Source organism: Haemaphysalis longicornis, unplaced genomic scaffold (assembly GCF_048455015.1).
Source record: "Haemaphysalis longicornis isolate Haplotype H1 unplaced genomic scaffold, Haemaphysalis longicornis Haplotype H1 scaffold_10, whole genome shotgun sequence".
In the NCBI taxonomy this organism is placed as follows: domain Eukaryota; kingdom Metazoa; phylum Arthropoda; class Arachnida; order Ixodida; family Ixodidae; genus Haemaphysalis; species Haemaphysalis longicornis.
Genome location: NW_027526204.1, coordinates 85,974,134 through 85,997,705, shown reverse-complemented (window position 1 = coordinate 85,997,705; position 23,572 = coordinate 85,974,134).

Sequence of the window (23,572 nt, the reverse complement as noted above, 5' to 3'; positions counted from 1 at the left end):
GCGCTGGCATCTAGGAACCCTTGTCTGTGCAGTGGAACGCGGTAAATTCAAATCGCCTTGAGCAAACCTTTAGTGTGTTTACTTCGGGATGAGCGCGATGGAACAGGAACAGCATGAGAGGTGAGCGGGAAAGCAAAGGGGGGCATTTCCTCGGCAAATGCCTACAAAGACTATCGTCTTTTAACGGCAGTTGCAACGAAAGAAGCAGATACGCGGCCAATTTTTTTCTTGTTAAACTGTAGCTGACGGTCGGTGCACCGGTTCACCACGAAGGTGACGTTTTCATAGGCACGCTGCAAAAACTTTCCAAACTGTTCAAACAACTTATTATTTGCAATAATGGTAAAGTAAATAACATAAGAGTCTATAATGTGTTTCCTCCCATCGTTCGTAACTACCACCTTGGCCTGCAAAATAGCAGCAACAAACGTTCCGGCAAAAGTACGCCTTATCTCCTTTTTCCTTAGTTTTAAAGAAGCCTGTTTTATTTTCCACTTACATAATTGCAGACTATTTTTCGCGTTTTTGTGCAACTTTGTTTAAATTTGCGGTCACTAAAACGTTTCAATCCAAGCCAATGATGAAATTTAGGCGAGTTCATGATCCAATGGCGGTCCATGACGACACAGACGGCCTTGATGTGAGCCGCATAGACGCTAGCGCCAGATTCCTCTCTAGTGTATATGTAAGAAACTCTATGAGTTAGATTGGCAGATGAGGTCAAGAAGTTTGCGGGGATAAGTTGGTCGCGGTTAGCACATGGCCGGGGTTATTGGAGATCAACGGGAGTGGCCTTTGCCCTGCAGAGGGCGTAGATATGACGACGACGACGACGACGATGATGATGATGATGATGATGATTAGACCCCATGTATCCCTCATACCAAACGCCCTTCCCTCGGCCCCCTAAACATCGGCTTCATTACTATACAACACTGCGTTGCACACAAGTCATGTTTAGGGGCAGTACAAGGAGCCCCGTATCAAAATGGCATTTTTATATGCGGCGAGAGTGTCACACATCAAGCGTTACAAATGGACACACGGGTTGCCTCGTTAGGTTCACATAGAAATCCCACAGCATTCAAGAAATTCGCTAAATCGAATTTTATTCGCAAAAAAAATTCGTCAATTCGAGTACACTCAATGTCACATTACTAAATGGCAAGATAGTAGAATGGAAGCCCTTTCGTTTCTCAATTTTACCTCACTGTAACACCGCATCAAATTAAACGAATCAAGGAGAAGGAAGACAGGGAAGTGGGGGGGGGGGCGGAGAGATAGGGCAATTGAAGCGAGAAAAAAAACAATCACAAGTACAACGAGGCAGAAAGAAAGATAGCAACTCGACGATCTCTCCCCCGTATTTGGACAGTCGGGACAAATTCCGCAGTCGTTATCGGAACGCGTTGTGTGGACACGGCTGCGATACACGAAGCCGCCAGTTGCCTCCTTTCACACGCGCTCTCACATTCTCAGGAACGGCGTGCTCGCATTTCTGGATCGTGTGTACGTCACTTCCGCTGCGCACGCACGAGAACCACCGCGAGGCTAGCGCGGCATCCGTCGAGGCAGGCAGACTTCGAAAGGTGAGTGCCGCACCCAGTGTTTTGCAGGCTTGCTGCCCATTTTTTTTAACGCCAGAGCCTTAGGTGTCTCATCAAAGACGAAAAATGACCGTTGTCGTTATCGGCGGCGGCGTTAACCTAAATGGCGTTACAATAGCCGCCGCTGTGAAGAGAAAATGAAAAAAACTCCTGCACCCCTCCGTCTAACGACTACAATGATTAAACGCGAACCTTTTTCGTCAGGGATTCCTTGGTTGCCGTCAGAGCTTTGACTTTGACTCGCAGACGGGTTGGACTTTGGCTGGTTGAGCTTTGACTTTGACATTTCGCCATTTAATTGATTTCACACGAAGATAGCTTCGCGTTCAACTGTCGTCGTCGTTAGAAGGAGGGGTGCAGAATTTTTTTTTCGGTCTAATTTAGCACGTCCATCCAGCCCTCTCCAAGTCCAAATTCCTTCGACTGTGTCGGAAGGGCGCTATCCTGTAGATGTCGGATTCATACAGCGAGGGACCAAAGTTCGATTCGGGTCAGGGGAAGCATTTTTTTTTTTTTTCATTTCACCCACGATCACCATCGTCGTCAAAGAACGTTGGCTTTCCTGCAGTGCGTTTTTGACGCGACATAGGCCATCGGTGAGACATAGACAGCTCCACTATAATTGATTTCGGGATTTGAACCCGCACTTTTAACGCGAACTTTACTACCCCCAGAACGGTACGTAGGGGCTGCCACTAAGTATGGACCCTAAACGCTATCGTTACTAGTAGTCTAGACCGTGCACTTGGTAACTACTGCGTGTTTTATGCTAACATTCATTGATAGTAACAAAATTCTATTAATTATTGAACATAACAACTACAGCACTTTTTCCTACTCCACCTCACGATTAAAAAGTTTTTGCAAATCCACATCCTGACTTGCACATGCTCGCATTCAAACGCATGACTCTAAAATTATCGCTAAAATATTTCATTTTTGCGACAAGCCCAGCGACTCAATCAGAAGACTTTCCGCTGCTGTCTATAAAAGCCAAAAGAGCAGATGTATTTCTAAGGTAACTATGTTGTACTCGCTCTCCTCGTGCATCCCGTTGGTTATCTTGCTCAATTTATTTGTTGGCTAATGAGATATGTGCGTGATGAATGTGTCTATGTCGTACTGCGCGCTCAGCCGATCCACATAGTCAAGCGCAACTTTTTACTAGGTTAAGCATGGCCAGTTAGTAAAATCACTAAGTACCTAGTGCGACAAGTAACTGGTTAAGATTCTGTTTTAAGTGCCAAGACCATTCTTTTTACGAGTACGGATCGCCAGAGCAGCAGCAAAGTGCTCTAACCACAGCGCTAACCCGGCACCCCGTCAGAATGAAAAAAAAATTAAGGCGACGGCACGTGCGTAGAACATGTGTACGTGAAGGAGAGCTCTGACTGCGTGATCGAAGCTGTATCGTTAAATGCGGTCAGTCTGCCTGTCGGAACGATTCGCCTCACAAGACGAAGAAGCGAAAGCGAAGAAAGGATGCAGCAGTAATATTTTATCATCGCTATAGGCTTTCGCTTTCAACGACGTAACCCGACCTAAGTTCCCGAGAAATTTTGTAGCGTAAGCTACATTGACCGAGGTTGAGCAGTTTCGCGTGGAGCTTGAAGGGCCGTGCTGCGAATGCGCGAGGAGCATTGTATTGAATTGCATTGGATTAAATTGGATTGGATTGGAAATCCAATCCAAATGGAGTACGGGTGTGTAGAGAATTGGGTCTCCACATTCGCCGGTCTGCGCATTCCAGCGGAGTGACGTCATAGCCGTGACAGACGCACTGGCGCCGGCGCGTACCCAGCTATGCGCCTCCGTTGCGGAATAGCAAGGTCTGACGCTGCGCCGGAGCCGCATGATAGCCGTTGCGCGTCGCTTCTGGAGAGCCGTGCTGCGCATCCCGGCAACGGGGTGCCAACTGCAGGCGATTTAATAAAGTCTTTGTCATGGCATGTGCTGCGCATGCGCGAGGACCAGTGACTGGACTGGACCGCACTGGACTGGACTGGATTGGTTTGGAAATCACTTTACCAGCAGTAAGCATGATAATCAGCTAATCCTAGACAACCAGGAAACCTAAGAATAACGGGCTGAACCTTGATTGATTGTGGGGTTTAACGCGCCGACGCAACGCAGGCGATGAGGCGCGCCGTAGTGGAGGGCTCCGGATTAATTTTGACCACCTGGGGATCTTAAACGTGCGCCGAAATCTCGTACACACGGGCGTTTTTGCTTTTCGCCTCCATCAGAAAAGCGGCCGCCGCGGCCGGGAAACGAACCCGCGACCTCGTGCTCAGCAGCGCAACGCCTTAGCCACTGAGCCACCGCGGCGGGTACGGGCTGAACCTTAGCTCATGCTACGTATATCCTGGCATAGCCGAGCTCAGCCACTGCTAACTTCTTTCTAGCCTGTTGTTTAGGGTTTGTTGCCAGAACTCAGGGGATTATTTTCCCGGCAAGAACGTGCCACGCGTTTGAAGCAGTTCGCACATTTTCGCATCCATCGATAGTGCCCTAAAATGTGCGTATATACGAACATTGGTAAGAAAGAATGCACGTGTACGCATGCGTGAGCGTGTGTTTGCGTGTAATCAGTGTAAGCGTGGGTTCGGTCCCCTTCGGGGGTCGTGTTTCGCTCTATTCCAGAAATGGTTGTCTTCATTTAAAAACGCCGCCAAACGACTTTCTCTGTGACTTCGGTGACTTCGCTTTCGGTGACTTCGCTTTCGCAACTGCGAAGCCGCCTTGAAGCAATGCTGGGCTAGTTAGTGTTTGAAATCTCCAATTCGAGCTGTGTGTGACACGAAGTCGGGAAGGAAGAATGGGACCAAAAGAGGTGAAGCGAAAGAAGACTGGGCAGCCTAGCGTCATTAAATAAAGGCTTTTAGAGTATGGGCACTCTTTTCTCTCATTGTTGTGCCGCCAGGAGTTTCATTGGTCGGTCGGCACCACGTGATATTTGTGTACCAATGGGCGCAGCCATTTTGTTTCTGCCCCCCCCCCTCTCTCTCTCTCTCTCTCTCTCTCTCTCTCTCTCTCTCTCTGTGCGCGTACGCTAGAGGGGCCGTTCGCACTCTGCCCGTCACAACCGGCGGCGGTTGTGACGGGCAGAGTGCGAACGGCCCTGTTAAAGTACTGCAAGCCAGAAACAAAATGGCCCCCAGACGCTTCCGGGTGCCCGAAGTGGTGGTACTCTTAAGCGTAGCTTATTTAGTGACGCCAGGGCAGCCCGCAGTGCAGACAGGCAGCCAAACGCTTCGGGGATCCGAGCAACCTTTGTCGGCAGATTTGGAGTACTGTATCGTGCCGACACTGTTTATCGCCAGTCGCGGTATTTTCTGGTGGCCGCCTGAGAGTCACCGAAAATGATTTGAACTTGGCTGATTAGACGAGCTTGGCAGCCCACTTTTCCCAAGGACAAGTAAACACCTTCTCCTCGTTCTCACATATCTTAGCCAAGGACAACCCACGGTTCTGGAAGGAATGAAGTTTACTGGAGCGTATACTTGCACTCCGCACAAAACTCGCCGAAAATGCGAATGCCGAAGAAGCGGTAAACAAAGTGACGTGCGCAGTCGGGCGTCGGCGAATTCGATGCCGTGGCGTTCGCTCTTTGCGCATTTATCTGAAGTGCTCTTGCTTCTCAAAGTACCATCCCTTCCTAAAAAAAGTTGAGAGAAGCGCAAAAGCTAAAAGTGCGTCCAACTTTCGCTGAACGTTCATCCCGTCGATCGTCAAACGTTCGAAGACCCAAATAACGAACGAAGCACGAACCCATGCAACAATTTTTTGCGCACTAAGTAAACGCGTCTACGAAAGATCCAAATGTTTACCGCAGCGTGGCTCATGAGATAAAGGTCTACTACTGTTGCTACTCTTCCTTCGTGATCGATGCGCGTGTTTTCTTGTCTAGAACCGTTTCTTTTTTTGCGGTTTTTAATTAATTATGTTGACACAATGGAAGCCCGGTTTCACATACGCGGCGCCTGTTCGGACATCTTACCAGAAATTTCCGGTCGACCAACCGCCCCATGGGGAAATGCATTAGTTTTCTGACAGGAAGCCATCGCTGCCACTAAGAAAGCTCTGAGCACAAGGACGCGGGTTCGATTCCAGGCTGCGGCGGCCGCTTTTCTAATGGAGGCGAAAAGCAAAAACGCCCGTGTGTACGAGATTTCGGCGCACGTTAAAGATCCCCAGGTGGTCAAAATTAATCCCGAGCCCTCCACTACGGCGCGCCTCATAATCTGTGTAGTTTCGGCCTGTTAAACCCCACAATCAAATCTTACAAAGAAATCATTCGTTTTGAAATCGAATTAGATTGAAAACATTGTCGATCATACAACAACCGTCTAGGATTCTGACTTTGAAGCAACATCTTTGCCCTATCGAACAACATTGCCAGTGGGGCATACGAAAAAAGGAAACGCGCGCTTCGCTTCGACCCGGATTAGATAGCAGGACGCAGCCAGATGCGGCTAACAAAACGTAAGTACACAAATCAGACGGCCTGGTTCACAGGAATATCTATTGATTGTAGGGTTTAACGCACCGACGCAACGCAGGGGATGAGGCGCGCCGTTGTGGAGGTCCGGATTAATTTTGTCCACCTGGGGACCTTCAATGTGCGCCGAAATCTCGGACACACGGGTGTTTTTGCTTTTCGCCTCCATCAGAACAGCGGCCCCCGTTCACAGGATATCAACGATGGACGCGGCGAGGGGGCTCAGTTCCCAAGCACGCAACAGTACGACACCGAAAGTCATTTGGAATATTCGCTGACATGGAATATACAGTAACAAGAAATATTCACTCACGTGGAATATTGACTGACATGGAATATTCCCTGTCGATAACACCTTGACCCTTCGCCAAAACTGAAAAAAAAAAACATTTTAACAGCAAAGCTGTTAATCAAATGGTAATCTTTCGCGTCCGCAGGTAAAAAAAAATAGCAGTGGCTTAGCTCGGTTATGCCAGGATATACGTTGCGTGAGCTGTATGGTTCAACTGGTTATTCTTAGGTTTCCTGGTTCTCTAGGATTAGCTTAGTATCATGCTCAGTGCTGCTAAAACGATTTCTAATCCAATCCAATCTAATATAACTCAATTCAATCCAATTCCATTCTATCCAATCCAATCGCGGCGGCGGCGGCGTCTCCGGCGCGCCAGCTCCGCGCCGTGAGACGTCACTGCTCCTCGCGCATGCGCAGCACGGCTCTCCAGGAGCTACGCGAAACTGCTCAACCTCGGCCAGTGTAGCTCACGCTACAAAATATCAAGAAAATGCCGAGCACGCATACGTGAGTGCGGTCCTCGCGGCGACCGCCCGGCAGTTAAGAAAACCAAGAAAATGCCTGCGCTCGTTGTTGTGTGCCTCCCAACGACGGCCCAGCAACCCCCGCGCACGTTTGTCAAGCCAAGAATACCCAGCATTTCTGTGCGCTCAGAGCGCGCCACTTGCGACGCCACTTGCGACTCAAGTTTATTGGAGCCGCGGAAGATGTTTTAACCAAAAAAGAATAAAGAAATAAACGCTCAAAAAATATTGAAAACTTTTTTTTTTAATTTCGCGCAAGAATGACGCAATATTGGCCGGAGTGACGCATTGCGGGGCAACCATATAACATGAGTCTCTTAAATGCACGCTAGCATTCAAGTGGTACGATAAAACGGAACTAGGGGTCACACTGCAATTGCCCAGTCATTTTACTTGGCGTCAGTTAAGGTTGGCGGTCGCCCATAGCACAAGCAAGTTTCCGTGACGTCATAGAAAAGTGTTGCTTGAAGGGGGCTGAGGGGTCGCTACTGCGTCATACATTTTCTTTACTCTCTCAGTTATTTCTTTCGCGATAAAAGTAATTCCAATGTCATCGGGACAAAGCAGTCGGTTTTAATGTAATAAACTTGAATTTCGCCTTGACGGTCCGTTTTAATGAAACTAAATTAGCAAAGACTAGGGGGGGGGGGGGGGGGGAGTAGACAATGTCTTCAACGTCCCATAGGTGCCCATAGACTTGAAGGCCGGCAAATTCGGCGACAGCCTCGTCAACAGGTGTCCGCCCGGAATTGTTAACCGTCCTAACGACACAATGTGCCAAATGAAAATTACGAGGTATCCCCCCGGGTTTCATTGGTACAAGCCGAATGTACCTTTGGATACGCTGCACGCACAGTCAGGAACAAATTGAACGCGAACACGAAAATACGAACCACAACACACAAATAGCGCTATTTCTTTCCGTGCCAGTCAAATTTATGCACATGGCTTAATTACAGAAACAGAGTTGGAAAACGTGGCTTTCCAAATACAAACTCGATTTTACGAAACCCGATTTTACGAATTTCTCGATTTAACGAACAAATTCGGATGCCGCCTGCAGTCGACCATGGGCTTAATGCTTTTATGAACTCGAAATAACGAAACAAACTTCGCCGCCAAACTCGAGTTAACGAAGTATTCCGGGAAAATTGCGGAGAGCAACCCGGCCCTTGATTGTTGTGAACCGTTTTCGGCATGCTGGCTTCCACACTTCTACTTCCGAAGCTGCGTCGGGCTCCACAAGAGCACAACAGGCGCAGGAATGGGAATCGCCCGGTTGTTGGGGACTCCACGAGGTGGCCGCAGGTCGGAACTCCGATGACTTCGTGAACACCGACGCAGGCACCGACTTTGACACAACCGAAGTTCTCGACGACGAGGAGATAGTGCATCTTGTTTCCAACGCACCAGAGGAGTCTGAAGATGTGAATGATTCGGATACTGCCGAAGCTCCGGTGCCCACACCAAGCCAGGTGATGGACGTCGTGGACCTCCTGAGGCGGTTTGTTGGGGCACACGATGGTGGCTCTGACGCACCGACTTCACTGGCCAGCAACGAGAAGTGCGTGCTTCCGCTGCTCAGAAAGCGCACGTAGGCGACAATTACGAGCTTTGCTAGCTGGCAATAAATCTGTCGTTGACTAGAACAAAGCTTGTCGTTCTCTCGATTTTGCGAAATTTTCGATTTAACGAAATGATTCCGTGGTCCCGGTGACTTCGTTAAATTGAGGTTCAACTGTATACCAACAGCGCGCCATTATTAGACCTCCTGGAACAGTATTTTTCAATTTTGTGTATTCTGGTTCATATTTTCGTGTTCGCATTTGTCCATGACTGTGCAGTACAATTTGGCGCACAAAGAGAATTCAGACAAGCCATATTTAACTCATGCAAAGCTACCTTCGCTCAGACTCGTTTAGTTGATGTAAGGCAAATAATTTGTCTTTTGTACGGCCAGAGTCCTTCGCCTCATTCGGGGTGGATCCTTGAGGAACTACAGTTATCCCGCATTGCTCGAGGCGAGTCTCCTCGCATCGAACGCCTCTGATGCATATTTTCAACTCATTTCAAGTTGCTCTCCCTTTTCCCTCTTTTATACCAACGAAAAAATAGAAACCGAAAACAGAGCGCGACACTATTTACAGCTTCCAAGTTCATCTATGTTGAAAAGAGGATTTATTAAAACTAGTTACAGCTAGGAACCGGCTGTAGTTAGCTACTACACGTGTCGACAGTCCACAGGATATACGCAATGTGTTATAGAGGAAACTAAATGACCATCGCACAAGCTCACACACACACACACAAAAAATTCCCTCGCACTTCCCCGAGAGGGAGAGTGTGTAAGTGCGAATGCACGGTTGTTGATTGCGCGATTACGGTGGATATCGTGATCTTGGAGTGGAGAGGAGGCGCCCAACACCCGCAGTCACTGAGCGGAGAGAGGAGGAGGAGAGTAGCGCCCGCCGTTACGGCGAGGGCTACACGAGCGCCCTCACGCGTCGGAATGCGGAGCGCCCGCTACGCGAGCGAGAGCTCTCCCACCCGAAGTGGAGAGGAGGCGCCCAACACCCGCAGTCACTGAGCGGAGAGAGGAGGAGGAGAGTAGCGCGCGCCCATCTCCCCCCGTTGCCAGGGAAGACGAGGAGGAAGACGAGGAGCGCGCGCACCCGCAGCTGTTGCTATGCGGACGACGGCGGCGGACGATTCAGGCTCGCTTAAGAAGTGCATTCGCACTTAAAAAAAAAAAACAAGGTACACCGCAGCGAAGGCTCTTTACATTAATGGCCACAGCACAAGGTGGCTTGTGACGAGAGATACGCGGATTGGCCGCAGGAAAAGAGAGAACGTCACAGCGCTCAAGATAGTGGCTGAGCTACGGTGGGAAGTACAGCTTATCCAACTGGCTTCCAGACCGTCCCCTCTCCACGAGGCGGCAAACCTTTCACCATACAGCTGCACCCACGCGTCGCGGAGTTAGAACTGCCTTACAAGATCCTTCAGTGCCCGTGCGCCGACATAGGGTGTACTCTGTCCAGGACCCCACACATCTCGCTGGGGATCGAGAACACAGTTAAAGTACCCCGCTAAAAAGGTTAGGTAGGGCTCCAACATGAAGACATCTAGGGATATGAAAAACGCTGATGTATGTCCAGGTTTTTATGCGTTTATTAATGGCTATGTTTTTGCGCCCAGATATTCACCTTGGTAGCAAGTGTAGGTGTACGCGTGGGTGTCAGTGTCAGACGAACGGTGCACGAAATGTACTAAGACTTTTATCATCTTAAAGCACCCAGAGCTGTTAGCCTCTCTCATTTCCTTCCGCTGTGCGTCTTTCTTCATTGCTATTTTTTGCCGTTAAGTATGTCTCAGTCGTCTTTTTCTTCCACAGCAACGCTGTCTACGGCTAGGATCGAGCAGATTATCTCCGACAATAGTGCGATGTAGACAAGAATCGCACGCGAGCGTACCGCCGCCTTCCGGCGCCCACTCAAACCCCAGGGATCGTAAAACTGTGCGCAACATCTTCAGTGACTGCAAAAAAAAAAAAAAAAAGAAAGAATAAGACAAAGGTCCTAGGGCCTTTCTGTTATGATATAAGACGGCTTATAGTGGAGCCCTCGAAGAAGTGTCATTCCAGCAAAGCATTTGTGCTTGTAGGAGAAGTGAACTTTAAAAGCTGGCTCTCTCGCAAAGTATGTTGCAGAATGAAGCATGGCCACCGCCCCCTACGTTGGAAACAAGATGCACTATCGGCTGTAACTCTCGCGTTATCTAAAGCATCCCCAAACAAATTATACGACAGTTAGCCGCTAAGACGACTCTGCCATTACGTCGAGTTTCATTTGCTTTTCGTAATTAGTTCACCGTGAAGTTGTGAACATTGCTGTCAAAACATAACCTTCTACGGAGGGAGGAGTATGGTTACAGAAAACGGCTCTAAGTGTTGTTTCAGCGGTACTATTGATTGATTGATTGATTGATTGATTGATTGATTGATTGATTGATTGATTGATTGATTGATTGATTGTAGGGTTTAACGCGCCGACGCAACGCAGGCGATGAGGCGCGCCGTAATGGAGGGCTTCGGATTAATTTTGACCACCTGGGGATCTTTATCGTGCGCCGAAATCTCGTACACACGGGCGATTTTGCTTTTCGCCTCGATCAGAAAAGCGGCTGCCGTAACCGGGAATCTAACCTGCGTCCTCGTGCTCAGCAGCACAACGCCTTAGCCACTGAGCCATCGCGGCGGGTGGTTGATATTATGGCCAATCCAGGGTCTAGTGCGGGTCAATCCAATTGCAGATAATCATCGGTCTCTGTTGTGGGGTTCCTTTGGGGGTGATGTTTTGGTGGTAAAACTAAGAAGTTCGATCCGGGAACAAATTATATGATTATTAGCCGATAGACGACTTTGACATCGGGCCCCAAAGCTTCACTGGCAATCCTTCTTCCCCGACTGGAAGGGCACTGAATTTTTTAACATTGTGTATTCGGGCAACGCCTATATTTTTGTCACACAAATCCCTAATCACTGATCACTGATATAGAGTCATACGAGTAATACAAAAATATTGTCACGAAGAGAAGACGAAGAGGACAAAGTTGTGTGCGTGATGCGTGGCTTTGCTTGGTGCTGTGATAGACGTGATCATGTAAATATATCGCTTCGCATTCAACCATTGTTCCTGTCATTCGTCCTGCCGTCACGTGACAATATGCTTTTACGTGCCGAAGCTACACTCGGGTTATCAGGCTGACCCTAGAGTGGGAGTACGAATTAATCTAAACTACCTCTGAATTTTTAACATGCTCCAAAATATGGCCAAAATTATCGCTTTGCTTACTATATCTGAAAAGCAACCATCGCAGCCGGTAATCGAACCCGCGTCCTCGGGTTCTGCAGCACAGCGCCTTGGCCAATGAGCCTTAGAATTATAAATGATTCGCGTAACTTTTTGATGAAGGGTATTTTCACGTATGGCATTTTCGGGCCTCACATTACCTGAACCACTGTTTGCTTTTAAGTTTCTCTAGTGTTCGGCAGGGTTTTCTTTCCCAGTTCATATTAAAATTTCTCAGGTTTCCTTCAGCGTTTTCTCGATTTGATTGATTGTGGGTTTTAACTCGCCGAAGCCACACCCGGTCTATGAGACGTGCCCTACCGGAGGGCTCCGGAATAATTTTGACCACCTGGGGATCTCTAACCCGTGCCGAAATCTCGCCACACGGGCGTTTTCGCTTTTCGACTTCATAAGAAAAGCAGCCACCACGACCGGGGATCGAACCGGCGTCCTTGATCTGGGTAGACAACTTCTTATAGCCACTGAGCCACCGCAGCGGGTCGAAGTTTTCTCTCTAAGCCAGCATGGTTTCCTCCATTATAAACATCCCCCCAGTAAAACAGCCCTGTAAGGTTCGTGGCAAAAGCCCCGATGGCGTTGGGGGGTTTTTAGTTACGAAGTTCACAATTGTTACTTGCAAGCAACACCTGAACACGAGCCCAAACGACCAGCACTGCGTGTGACTGGTATGTGGAACACCGGTGTCAGTAATCTGGTTCAGTTTTGGTTATACTACGACTATTTAATGTACTTTACCATATCATACCGTCAGGCACGGCTCAACAAGGTAAGCACACTTACCCTTTCATATTTAGCTACGAAGAATTCACGACGAACGATAACAGCGCATTTGAAAGACATGAGAGAGCTGCTGATTTTCGATTCATAGCACGGAGAGCTAGAGTCAGACAATAACATGGGCAGGTTTCTCCTTATTACGAATAAAGTTCACCCATAAATAGTATTCATTCCTTGCGAGCTAATGTACTTCTCATGTTGCAGCTTCGCGTTCTGGTCGTAATCATCATCATCATCACCACCAGCAGCAGCAGCAGCCGCAGCCGCAGCCCTCAGGACAAAGGCCTATCCCATATATCTCCAGCCCCGCCTTTCCAGTCCAACTGAGTCTAGCCTTTCCCCGCTAATGTTTGGAACCTCACCCCTCCGTGGAGTCTTCGGCCGACCCCTATTGCGTTTACGGTCTATTGGCTAAGGCGTTGTGCTGCTGAGCACGAGGACGCGGCGGCCGCTTTTCTTATGGAGGCGGAAAGCAAAAACGCCCGTGTATACGAAATTTCGGAATACGTTAAAGATCCCCAGGTGGTCAAAAATATTCCGGAGCCCTCCACTACGGCGCGCCTCATCGCCTGCGTTGCGTCGGCGCTTTAAAATCTACAATCTATCTATCTATCTATCTATTGGTAGCCACTCCGCTATACGAGTGGTCCGCCCGTTGCCCCTCATGCACATCACGTGACCCGCCCATGCCCTTTTTTTTTCGCTTAATTTGAACTAGAATGTCTTCCACACCAGCCTGTTCCCTAATCCACGCAGCGGTTTCTTATCCCTAAGCGTGACCCCTATCCTCCTTTCCATAGCCTGGTGGGCCTATCTAAGTTTCCTTTCTGGTATTCTGGTATTAGGTAGTAAAATATATTCTCTCCAATTTCACCTTTTTTATCACCAAAACTACCAGCCCCTCTTTCCCTTCAAAGCACCCCCAGCAAGAAGTAATAATATATTGCAGACCTGTGTGGATTGCTACGCAGTGCGGGTATACGTAATACTGAAGGCGTTGCATAAACCCTACGAGAAAGCTTATCGTACAATGGATAGTAGAGGAACGCAAACGTGAGAAAGATTAGGCTGGGAACGTGGGTGACAGCTCAACGTCTGATCTGGATTCGTATTATTTACAAAAATCTTCGAGACTGAATTCTACGTTCTCGGAGGCCATATGGGCCTCGACAACGCTGCGAATGGTTTGACACCAGTGGGCGCTCGCAACGCTAGACGGAGGAGACACTGAGCGCAGTCCCAACAGTACGAACCACGTCTTCCCTGTACTACGCCTGTCTCTCGCCTTTCTCTTAAACCCACCTTCCTCACCGAATCGTGTCCGCCGCAAGGCGTAAGCCGAGGAACGTGCGGGAATAAACGGTTAAAACAAAAACAACACAAAGAAAGTCCCAAATAAGGAAGGGGTCGCTGTTGACAACAAAATGAATAGAAGAATAACGGGGACGACCGCGCAAGGTCGACAAAGGACGTAGGTAGCAGGTGAATAGCGCAAAGCCTTATGGGTACGTCGTCTGCTACTACCACTTCCGGTTCGAGAGCACTACCGGCCTCCCGTACGCCGGCAGCTTTCTCGCGCATGTGTGCGTGTTTATTTGTTACCGTGAGCTTACGTTTTAGAGAAGCCCCTAGCAGGATTAATCGTTGTTATTCACTCAATGCGCGGTGCATGAGCGTTTTTTTTTTTCTTTCGGCGGAAACATAAACAACACGTGCACACGCGCGTGAAAGCCGCCGGCGCACGGGAGGCCAGGAGTGCTTTGGAACCGGAAGTGGCCGGAGCAGACAACGTACCCATAAGCCTTTGCACTATTTGCCCGTCACCTATTGGAGAAGATCATAGCCCATAGACCAAGTTATATGGATAGTTAATGACAATGCCGACGAAGTCGGCAGAATAGGTGACTAGTAAAAAGCGCAAGGGCTCACGGGTACGTCGTCTGCTCACGCGACTTCCGGTTCGAGATCTTTCCTGACCCCCCCCCCCCCCCCCCCCCGCCCTTTCCCGTGGGCCGGCGGCTTTCAGGCACGTATGTGCGTGTTATTTATTTGTCACAGGGTGCTTACCTGTCCGATAAACGCCTAATATGGTCAATCGTTCATATCTATGAAATTCCCGATGCATGAGCGCTTTCTTTCCCCAGTGGAAAAAGATAATCAACAAGCACACACGCACGTGAAAGCCGACGGCGCACGGGAGGCCAGGAGAGCTCCCGAACCGGAAGTTGCGGCACTCCGCGGGAGAAAACAATGTAAACATGAGCCTTTGCGCTTTTTACCGGTCACCTATGGAGCAAAAGACACGAACAAACGCCCTCACACGAATTACTCGCACTTCGAAGACCCGTGGAGCCTCCAAAATTTTTGTTCACGCACATTAAAAATCCACCATACCCACCCCGTAAACAATTTGGCGGTAATAAACGGAAAATATAAAGAGACCAGGATACGAAGGACAGTAACTGCAGCATAATCAGGACCGCTAGCGCGCGCGATCGCTTTCATTCCCCCGAGCACGCCGAGAAATTGGCGTCTCCGCAATACTGAAAAGCGTTGTGGCTAAGCCCGCAGCAGGCTAAGCGGAAGCACAAGTTCCGACATCACCCATTCCTTGTCATCGAATTTTATCGCATTTTTCAGCGTCACCCAGAAGCAGTTATGGGAGTCCTACTTAACGAACATTCAGGGAGACCACGTAGTCTATTAAATTGATTTCATGCGCGATATTCTTGGATATTGTATCTGCTGTTCACTTGTAGTTGCTAATGATTTGTGCCACTGCGATTGTACCTCCCCCAACCGTGTAAAGGATTCTGCCTGTGTTACGTAACGTAACATTCCGAGTGTATACACACATTTTTGTGTCTCGGTTACGCAGACGTTCGTTTGCTGTTTTCACTGTTTTTCGCACATTGCCCTTTGTAATATTCATACATTTGTATCTCCATCCCTCATGTAACGTCCATTACAGGGACCTTTGTGGAAAATGAAATAAAAATGAATGAGAAAAGCTAGTGAACTATGAACCGAATATGAACAGCGAGCATTTGCATTAATAGGCAGAGAAAGAGAACTGTGTGAACAGGGAGCACCGCTGAACTGCTCTTTCCCCTACCTTTTTACCTCTCTCCCTCCAGGGCATCTGGCCTCCTTACCTCAATAAAGTGATTCTCTCTCTCCATTATCGTTGTCGGTTTTCTCTATTAGAAAAGAGCTTCCTCGTTCGCTCCCAGTTAAAAATGTACCACCCCTTCCTAAACACAGTTGAGAGAAGCGCTAAAGCTTAAAAGTGTATCCAACCATCGCTTAAAGTGCATCCCATCGATCGCCAGACCTTCGAAGACCCAAATCACAAACGAAAAACGAATCCATGCGATGATTTTTCGCGCACTAAGTAAATGCATCTATGGACGATCTAAATGTATATGAACACGGGGTTTATGAGATAAAGGTATACTATTGCACTCCTTGTTCATGATCGATGCGTGTACTGTCTCATCTAGAACCGTCATTTCCTTTTTAGCGCTTTTCAAGTAACCGTTTTGACACAATGCAAGCCTGGTTTCACGCATCCGCCGTGTGTCCGGAGATCTTATCAGAGCGTTTCTGTCTACCAAGCGGTCTATGGGGAAATGCATTAGTTTTTCGACAGAAGGCCATCGGACCCACTAATAAAGCTTTCGCTTTAAAACGTCTTCTGGTTCGTCCACTGCGACTTCTTGCTTCCCGATCCTTTCCGGTTTTCTGTTTTCCGCGAAAAACGCTTGTTTTCGAGAGGCGCCACTCAGAAACCGCCAGCTGCAACCTTGCAGAGTGCGCATTTATTGACCCGCACTTGAAAGAGAAGGTAACAACTGGCCAGACACCTTATCGGCGTCACAGCTGATAACGCAGACATCGTGCGACACGGTCATCCGAGCCCCCTCCCGCCGGACAAAACAATCTGCGCTGGAAACGCAGACAGTAGCGCGGCTTGAACAAAGCCTTCGTCTTATACCCAGTGGCGTCGCTAAGGGGAGGCCTGGGGGCCCTCGGCTCCAGGACCCGCAGCCCCTCGGTAAAGGGAGGGTGTGCCACTCGTGCCCTCTAATGTGTAGTGCGGACGCAGAAAACTGGAAGACGACTGTAACAAAACCAAATCTCTGGACTGTTGAATTTACGCCCCCACCAGCCTATTCAAATTTGCTTCCTGGTATAATGGAAGAAAGCGACGAGAATTTCGGCATCCAGGAATGTCGCCGGAGTCGAGGATGTTAGCGGAGGCGAACAAGGAACGACTCCTGCAGAGGGGGTGCCGTCGGCATGACAGCGGCGCCCGGATGGGTGTAGCGAGCGAGCTTGTTTCTCAATGGGGCGACAGTGGGGCTAACACAGCCCCTTCATCACGTCCAGGACCACTGTAAGGGGGGCAGACGAGAAGAGTACGGGGGAAGGGGGGGGGGGGGGCGGCAACGAGTCCTCGTGTGTCCTCGGCGGGTTTTTACGTGGTTTTTTCTTTGTTTTGTTTTTGTTTTTTGCGCTCATGAGATTATGTGTACGGGCGCATGGTAAATGGTGAAACTAAGCGCGAAGAAACAATGACTACACCAGGAGGAACAAATACATCGGGACGGAGCGCTAATTTGTTCCTCTGTATTGGTATTTGTTCCTCCTGGTTGTCGTTGTTTCTTCGCGCCTCGTTTCACCATGAACCCTTACCAACTCGCCCAGCTTTATTTGTTACTTCATGGTAAATGTTTAGCCTTTTCTGGCGTCTTTGCGGTGACGCGTCGGAGACCGTGTACCCCGGTCCGCTTGTCGTATTTTCAGAAAGAAACCAAGGTGAAAATGACTTGAAAAACAAAATGTGGGGGAACATGGAATCTTGAGGAAGCGAGGATAAGAATTAAAACGAAATGAAAGTAAGTTGGAAACATCCAAAGAAGGTTGGTGCGGAGGAGCTAACTGTACAGATTAAGTCTGTGTTGTGAAGGGGGGGGGGGGGGTTGCACAAGGGGAAGGGGAGCAGCTCAGGTGTCCAACAATGGGTGAGACAGCTAAGCCGTCGCGATTTCCCTTGGTTGCACCAGAGTCCTCGAATGGTGTCACTAACCAACCAATTCGCGATCGAAGCAATCGCGAAGGGTCTGAAATCGGGTGTTGATAGTTCATATTTTTTATGTCGTTGACTTTTGCTCGTTGTGCCCACTGAAGCAGTCAGTGCATGGCGATATATGGAAGGGGCGTATATCATGCAACCGCATGCAATTAAGCTGAAAAAAAAAACGGACGTGTAGCTTGTCGAACAAATTATGCAAGAAATAGAACAGTTATGTAGATATTTATTGTATTTACCTAGCTGTTCATCAGGTAAATCTACGTTTTTTTATTTCATTCTGCTCCAAGTTAAAAGCAAAATAAATGTGTACTTGGGTGTTCTCTGTGTTGCGCACATAAATGAAGGGATATCATTGTGCTCATTTTTTTTCTATTTTGTCATGGTTTTCGGGGGGGGGGGGGGAGGGGTGTCTCACGGAGTTTTAAGTAAAGAAATATTTCAAGCTGATGACCTAAATAGTTTGCTTTGGTAGGAGTATTTTTAGAGGTAGCGGCGTAGTACAAAAAAGGACAGGGCAACAAAATTAACTGCAAACCCAGGACATAAACACCTGGCATGCCCCCCCCCCCCTTTCTATCATTTGCCATTCGATCCGCTGTGTGTTGCCAATTTCCGAAGATGAGAGAGAGAGAGAGAGAGAGAGAGAGAGAGAGAGAGAGAGAGAGAGAGAGAGAGAGAGAGAGAGAGAGAGAGAGAGAGAGAGAGAGAGATATGAAACATTTATTGTGCTGCAAATGTAGGGGTGGATCCTTAGTTCAAGAAGCCATGTGTTGACCGTGGTGCCGTAGCCCGGGTTTCAAGGAGTGCTTGGTCCTCCAGGTGACCACTAGACAGCACTATCTCCCACTGCTCAGGGGAAAGGACATTTGGAAGGGGTGGAAGGTCGGGGTTTTCCTTGCAGTCCACGATGATATGGCGGAGCGTACCTAATTGATTGAAGAATTTGCTTTCGGCTGCGTACTGGGTCGGTAACAATAGATGCATCCTTACGGGATGTACGAAAGTGCCTGGGGTCATATGATAATTGAGGTGGACGAGAAGGGAAGTTTCGGCGCCAGGCGAAGCGTTCTTCCGAGTGCTTTTTGAACGTTACTAGAAAAAAGATCTCAAAGACTGTGCGACAAAGGAAAGGATGCCCTGTGTCGTATAGAAGATGTTTGCGTTGAGTGCCCCTCCTCATGCATTGGGGAGAGGAAAAATCTACTGGAACAAGTCTGGCAGCGGAACGACGACGTCCGGCTGCAAAACCGTCGCCCAGTACTGCGGAAAATCCGACCGCAGAAGAGACTTCGGTGAAACGTTCCTAAAGCGTGACCAACTGGAGAAAAAGACTGCTACTGAAGTCGTGCGTGTTTAGAGAGCTACAAAGAATACATATCCTCACCTCCCAACCCTCTCACTTGTGTACACGCGGGCCCAGCGCCCCACAGCGAGGTTCTTTGTGAGTGACCGGCGCTACAACGTGACCTCAGTTAACCCCGAGGGGGAAATTTTTGGTTGGTTGGAGAGGGCGATTTTATTTCCTCGGCTACTGGGAAAAGGTTTGTTCGTCTAGGATCCATCTTGAACTAGTCGACTGCACAACGACGTGAATGAAATCGCTGCCACCAACATATCGGGATGGCCGCGACCGAGCGGTTGTGAGCCAGCGTGTGGCGCCGATACAATCGGTCACGTACGAATCTGATATTATACTCACGAGTTCTTTCTTTATCGCTTCGCAACCTACTTCGACTCGGATTTCCTCCATTGGCTAGCGGCTGCTTCACTGGTAAGCCCTAACCGCACGTTTTATACTAAGTTCATTTCCCCAAAACCAAATGTCAATTAACTTAGTTGCAAATGTGCTATGGAATACTTGTTATAACTTACAAAAGGAAACGACGACGTCGTACGTCGGCGACAAACATTCACGCGATCAGCTGTGCACTGGCCTTATAGACGACGCATGTATGGCCCGTCGTCTATTTCCCCGTTAAATGTCCTCTTTCTATATGCTCCAATTCTGAGTAACCAGAGAACAATAGAAATAAACAGAGTTGACAGTATATCTATTTCGAAGGTACTGAAATTCTCACCTAGATACATTTCCAGCATGCAGTTTCTGTCACACAGGCTGCCTTTAGTGACAAACCAGTAGGCGCAGGAGTCCTTTCTGAATTTCTGGGGTGGTCATTTGCTTTCACATTGTAAACCAATTTTCCTGCACAATATTTGGAAATGTTTTTTTTTAAGCCAGTCCGACTTTTGTTTAATTGCTGGGAAAACTTCTATTTCTCCCCCAGCCTTCCTTCACCAGGCTCCTCCTGTGGTCCTTCAAGCTTCATTTGTTTAAGCTGTGTCCCTAGACACACGAAAATTTATTGTATGAAGCGACTAGTTGTCTTGCATGAGTTGCCTCTAAACAGCCCTATCGTTGCTGGCCGTCCTCCTCCAAGTCCGCGTTACTTCTTCACGATTTAGTCGTTACAGCGGGCTGCAAAGCTTTCCGAATGCCTCTGGCGACCACCTTAGTGTCGTTACCTGACGAGGCCTGCAACGTTCTCTTACACCTCCTGTGCTCTTGCAAGCACCCATTCGCTTGGTATCGACTGCACGATGTGGTACTCTCACGCTGCCACTTATCAACCTTCACCTTCCCCCTACGTGGTTTGGCGCATTACACCCTGTGTGCTGCCGCAGGTATCTCTTGGCCACTTCTTGGCATGCTAACGGTGTTTTCGTGCTCACGAGCCACAATCTGCGGTGCTCTTTACTGTGAAGATTTTTATCGATGCCTAATTCACTGAAAAAGTCGGTGTTCATGTATTCGTGATTTCCACCCCAGTCGTCATTGGGGTTCTCTAAACCAAGCTCCTCTAGCTATTATAGTTTCATCATCATTATCATTATCGTCACCAGCCTATATCCGCCCACTGCAGGGCAAAGGCCTCTCCCATTAATCTCCAATTACCCCGGTCCTGTGCTAACTGCGACCAATTTATCCCCGCAAACTTCTTTACCTCATCTGCCCATCTGCCGCCCCCTGCCACGCTTGCCTTCTCTGGGAATTAACTGGGTTACCCTTAATGACCAACTGGTTACCCTTAATGACTCCGCTCTCTTCGTGTCCCTTAATGTTACATCTATCATCTTCCGTTCCATTGCTCGCTAAATCGTCCTCAATTTAAGTTGAATCTTTTCGTCTTTCCTTCACTCACAATCATTCGTCATCGTCGTCAGAAAAAGTTGGCTTTCCTGCAGGGTGTATTGGCGTACAACCGCATCAGTGAGGACAATAAAGCTTCGCTTTAAAAACTGACCCTCCAAGGACAAACACATGCACGCATGCCCTTTCTCTCGTTCCGCGTTCCTGCTTACCGCTAAAATCACAGACAAAAAGCGTAGCCTCTGTTACACAAGCGGCGTATCTGTGTCACCAAGGTGGAGGGGGGTCTGGATAATCACCTCTGGCGCGCAAGGCCAAACACTTTCTCCGCTACAACAGCTCATGCCACGTGTGTTTACAGCCGTCGGCAGCCGGGGCAATCGAAAGGGAGGAATTCACGTACGTGCGCGTGTGTGTCTGTGTTTGGGAACAGCGGCGGACACAGCCGTGTTTATGTCGGCGCCACTGACGGAACCTTGAGACAGAAGGGCCGAGAAGTGCAACACCTTTATGGGACGCCGGTAAATGCGCCTTCAAGGGACGCGACGGGAATGCACTCCGAGACACGCACACTTCTAGTTATACTACTGCTTATTTTTTGCTGGTTACGGTAACTTAAAGGGACCCTGCAACACATTTTTCAACTTTTGTCGAAATCTCAAATGCTTGCAGAAAGTAGTCAACCTGCTGCGGTGGCTCAGGGGCTAAGGCGTTGTGCTGCTGAGCACGAGGAGGCGGGTTCGATTCCCGGCAGCGGTGGCCGCTTTTCTGATGGAGGCGAAAAGCACAAACGCCCGTGTGTACGAGATTTCGGCGCACGTTAAAGATTCCCAGGTGGTCAAAATTAATCCGGAGCCCTCCACTACGGCGCGCCTCATCGCCTACATTGCGTCGGCGCGTTAAAACCTCACAATCAATCAAATGAAGAAATTAGTCACGCAACACATCCAGTATATACTTAGATTAGGGGGTCTCAAAGTACCTCACCCAAAAATTACTGCTATATTTGCCCATCAGATAACTTAGAAACTTGCTCATTCCGGCTCCCGGTTTTTTTCGACGTCATTAGAGCGATACAGCGGCTATTGGATGGCCTTCCTTCGGTTACAGCAATGAAAGCGTTCGATAGCCACTTTAAAAAGAAAGCCACAAAAGCAAGGCAGAAACGGAAGGCGTATCTGCTGCGACGAGCTAATCGCGCAGTGCCGCTCCGTGCTGGCGATAACTACAGTTTTCCCAGTTCTTCCAGACGCGAAGAGCACAGTGAGAGCGTTTATCGGAAGTGTTGCGGAGTCTATAGTTGATCGCCAACACGGAGCGGCACTGCGTGATTTGCTCGTCGCAGCGGAAGCGCCTTCCCTTTCTGCTTTGCTTTTGTGACTTTTTTAAAAAAAGTGGCTATCGGACGCGTTCATTGCTGCAACCGAAGGGAAGCCGGCCAATAGCAGCTGTACGGCTCTAATGACGTAACTCGAGCGCTCGAATAACCCCAAGACTGGGAAAGCGAGAAAATTATTTGCAGCAAGCTTTATCATGCAGTACTTTTTGGCTGAGGTAGTTTTTTCCCCTCTTTTTCTGAGTACTCGCTGTATTTATTGACCATGTTGTGAAAGCATTTACAATATAAAAAAGTTGGAAAAGGTGCCGCAGGGTCCCTTTAAGGCAACAATGGTGCGGGTGTAAAGGAGCTCTGGGTCTCTATACTGGAGTAGACAACTAGTTCTGTGGGAGCTTAAGGATACTGGGAGGTGGGCAAGGACAGTAATGTGACCTCCAGTATATTATATAGTATATACAACAAGCTGATCATTAAGTTGGTCATTAGGGGTAATGGAGTGGATCCCTAGAGAAGGCAAGGTTTGCAGGGGGCGGCAGAAAGTTAGATGGGCAGATGAGATCAAGAAGTTTGCGGGGATAAATTGGTTGCAGTTAGCACAGGACCGGGGTAATTGGAGATTAATGGGAGAGGCCTTTGCCTGGCAGTGGGCGTAGATAGGCTGGTGGTGATGACAAGCTGCAACAAATTATTTCGTCGGCGTTGCGATCAGGTCAACGGTTCTCTAGACAAAACTTAGGCCATTCGGCGCTTAAGTATAACATTGTCGCCCTAAAAAGGCAGGGGGCAGATCGTTTTGCACACGCAGGCTCACGAACAAAGCAAACAAACACAAAAAAAATCGTGATTGATTGATTGATTGATTGATTGATTGATTGATTGATTGATTGATTGATTGATTGATTGATTGATTGATTGATTGATTGATTGATTGATTGATTGATTGATTGATTGATTGATTGATTGATTGATTGCATATACTTGATTACAAGCAGCAAGCCCGATGTTGGCGCACCCGTCCAATGAGAGGCGTCGGTGGCTCGAGTTGCCCGCTCTGCCAACTTGCAGTAGTGGCTGGTATACCTTGTAAGAAACTCCCCCCCCCCCCCCTACTGTGTGGCAGTGTTGGGGCGGGAATAAAAAAATTCTGGGAAGGCCAAATACTGCCGGGAGTAGTGAACAAAAGTACAGGTATCTCGCTCCCTCCAAACTCAGCGGGCCAGCTCTCCCGACCAGTCGCCCGTCGTAGCGAAAGTGACATTGTATCGGGCTGAACACCTTGAGCTAAAGAAAAGAAAACCCGCGGGCAGCGTGTACAAAGGAGCAGGCCCAGTCGCACACATGCTTAAAGGGTCACACATTTTCGGGGGAGTAGGGGGGGTCGTTGAAAAGTGCGTTAGTCACGGTGTGCGGACTTG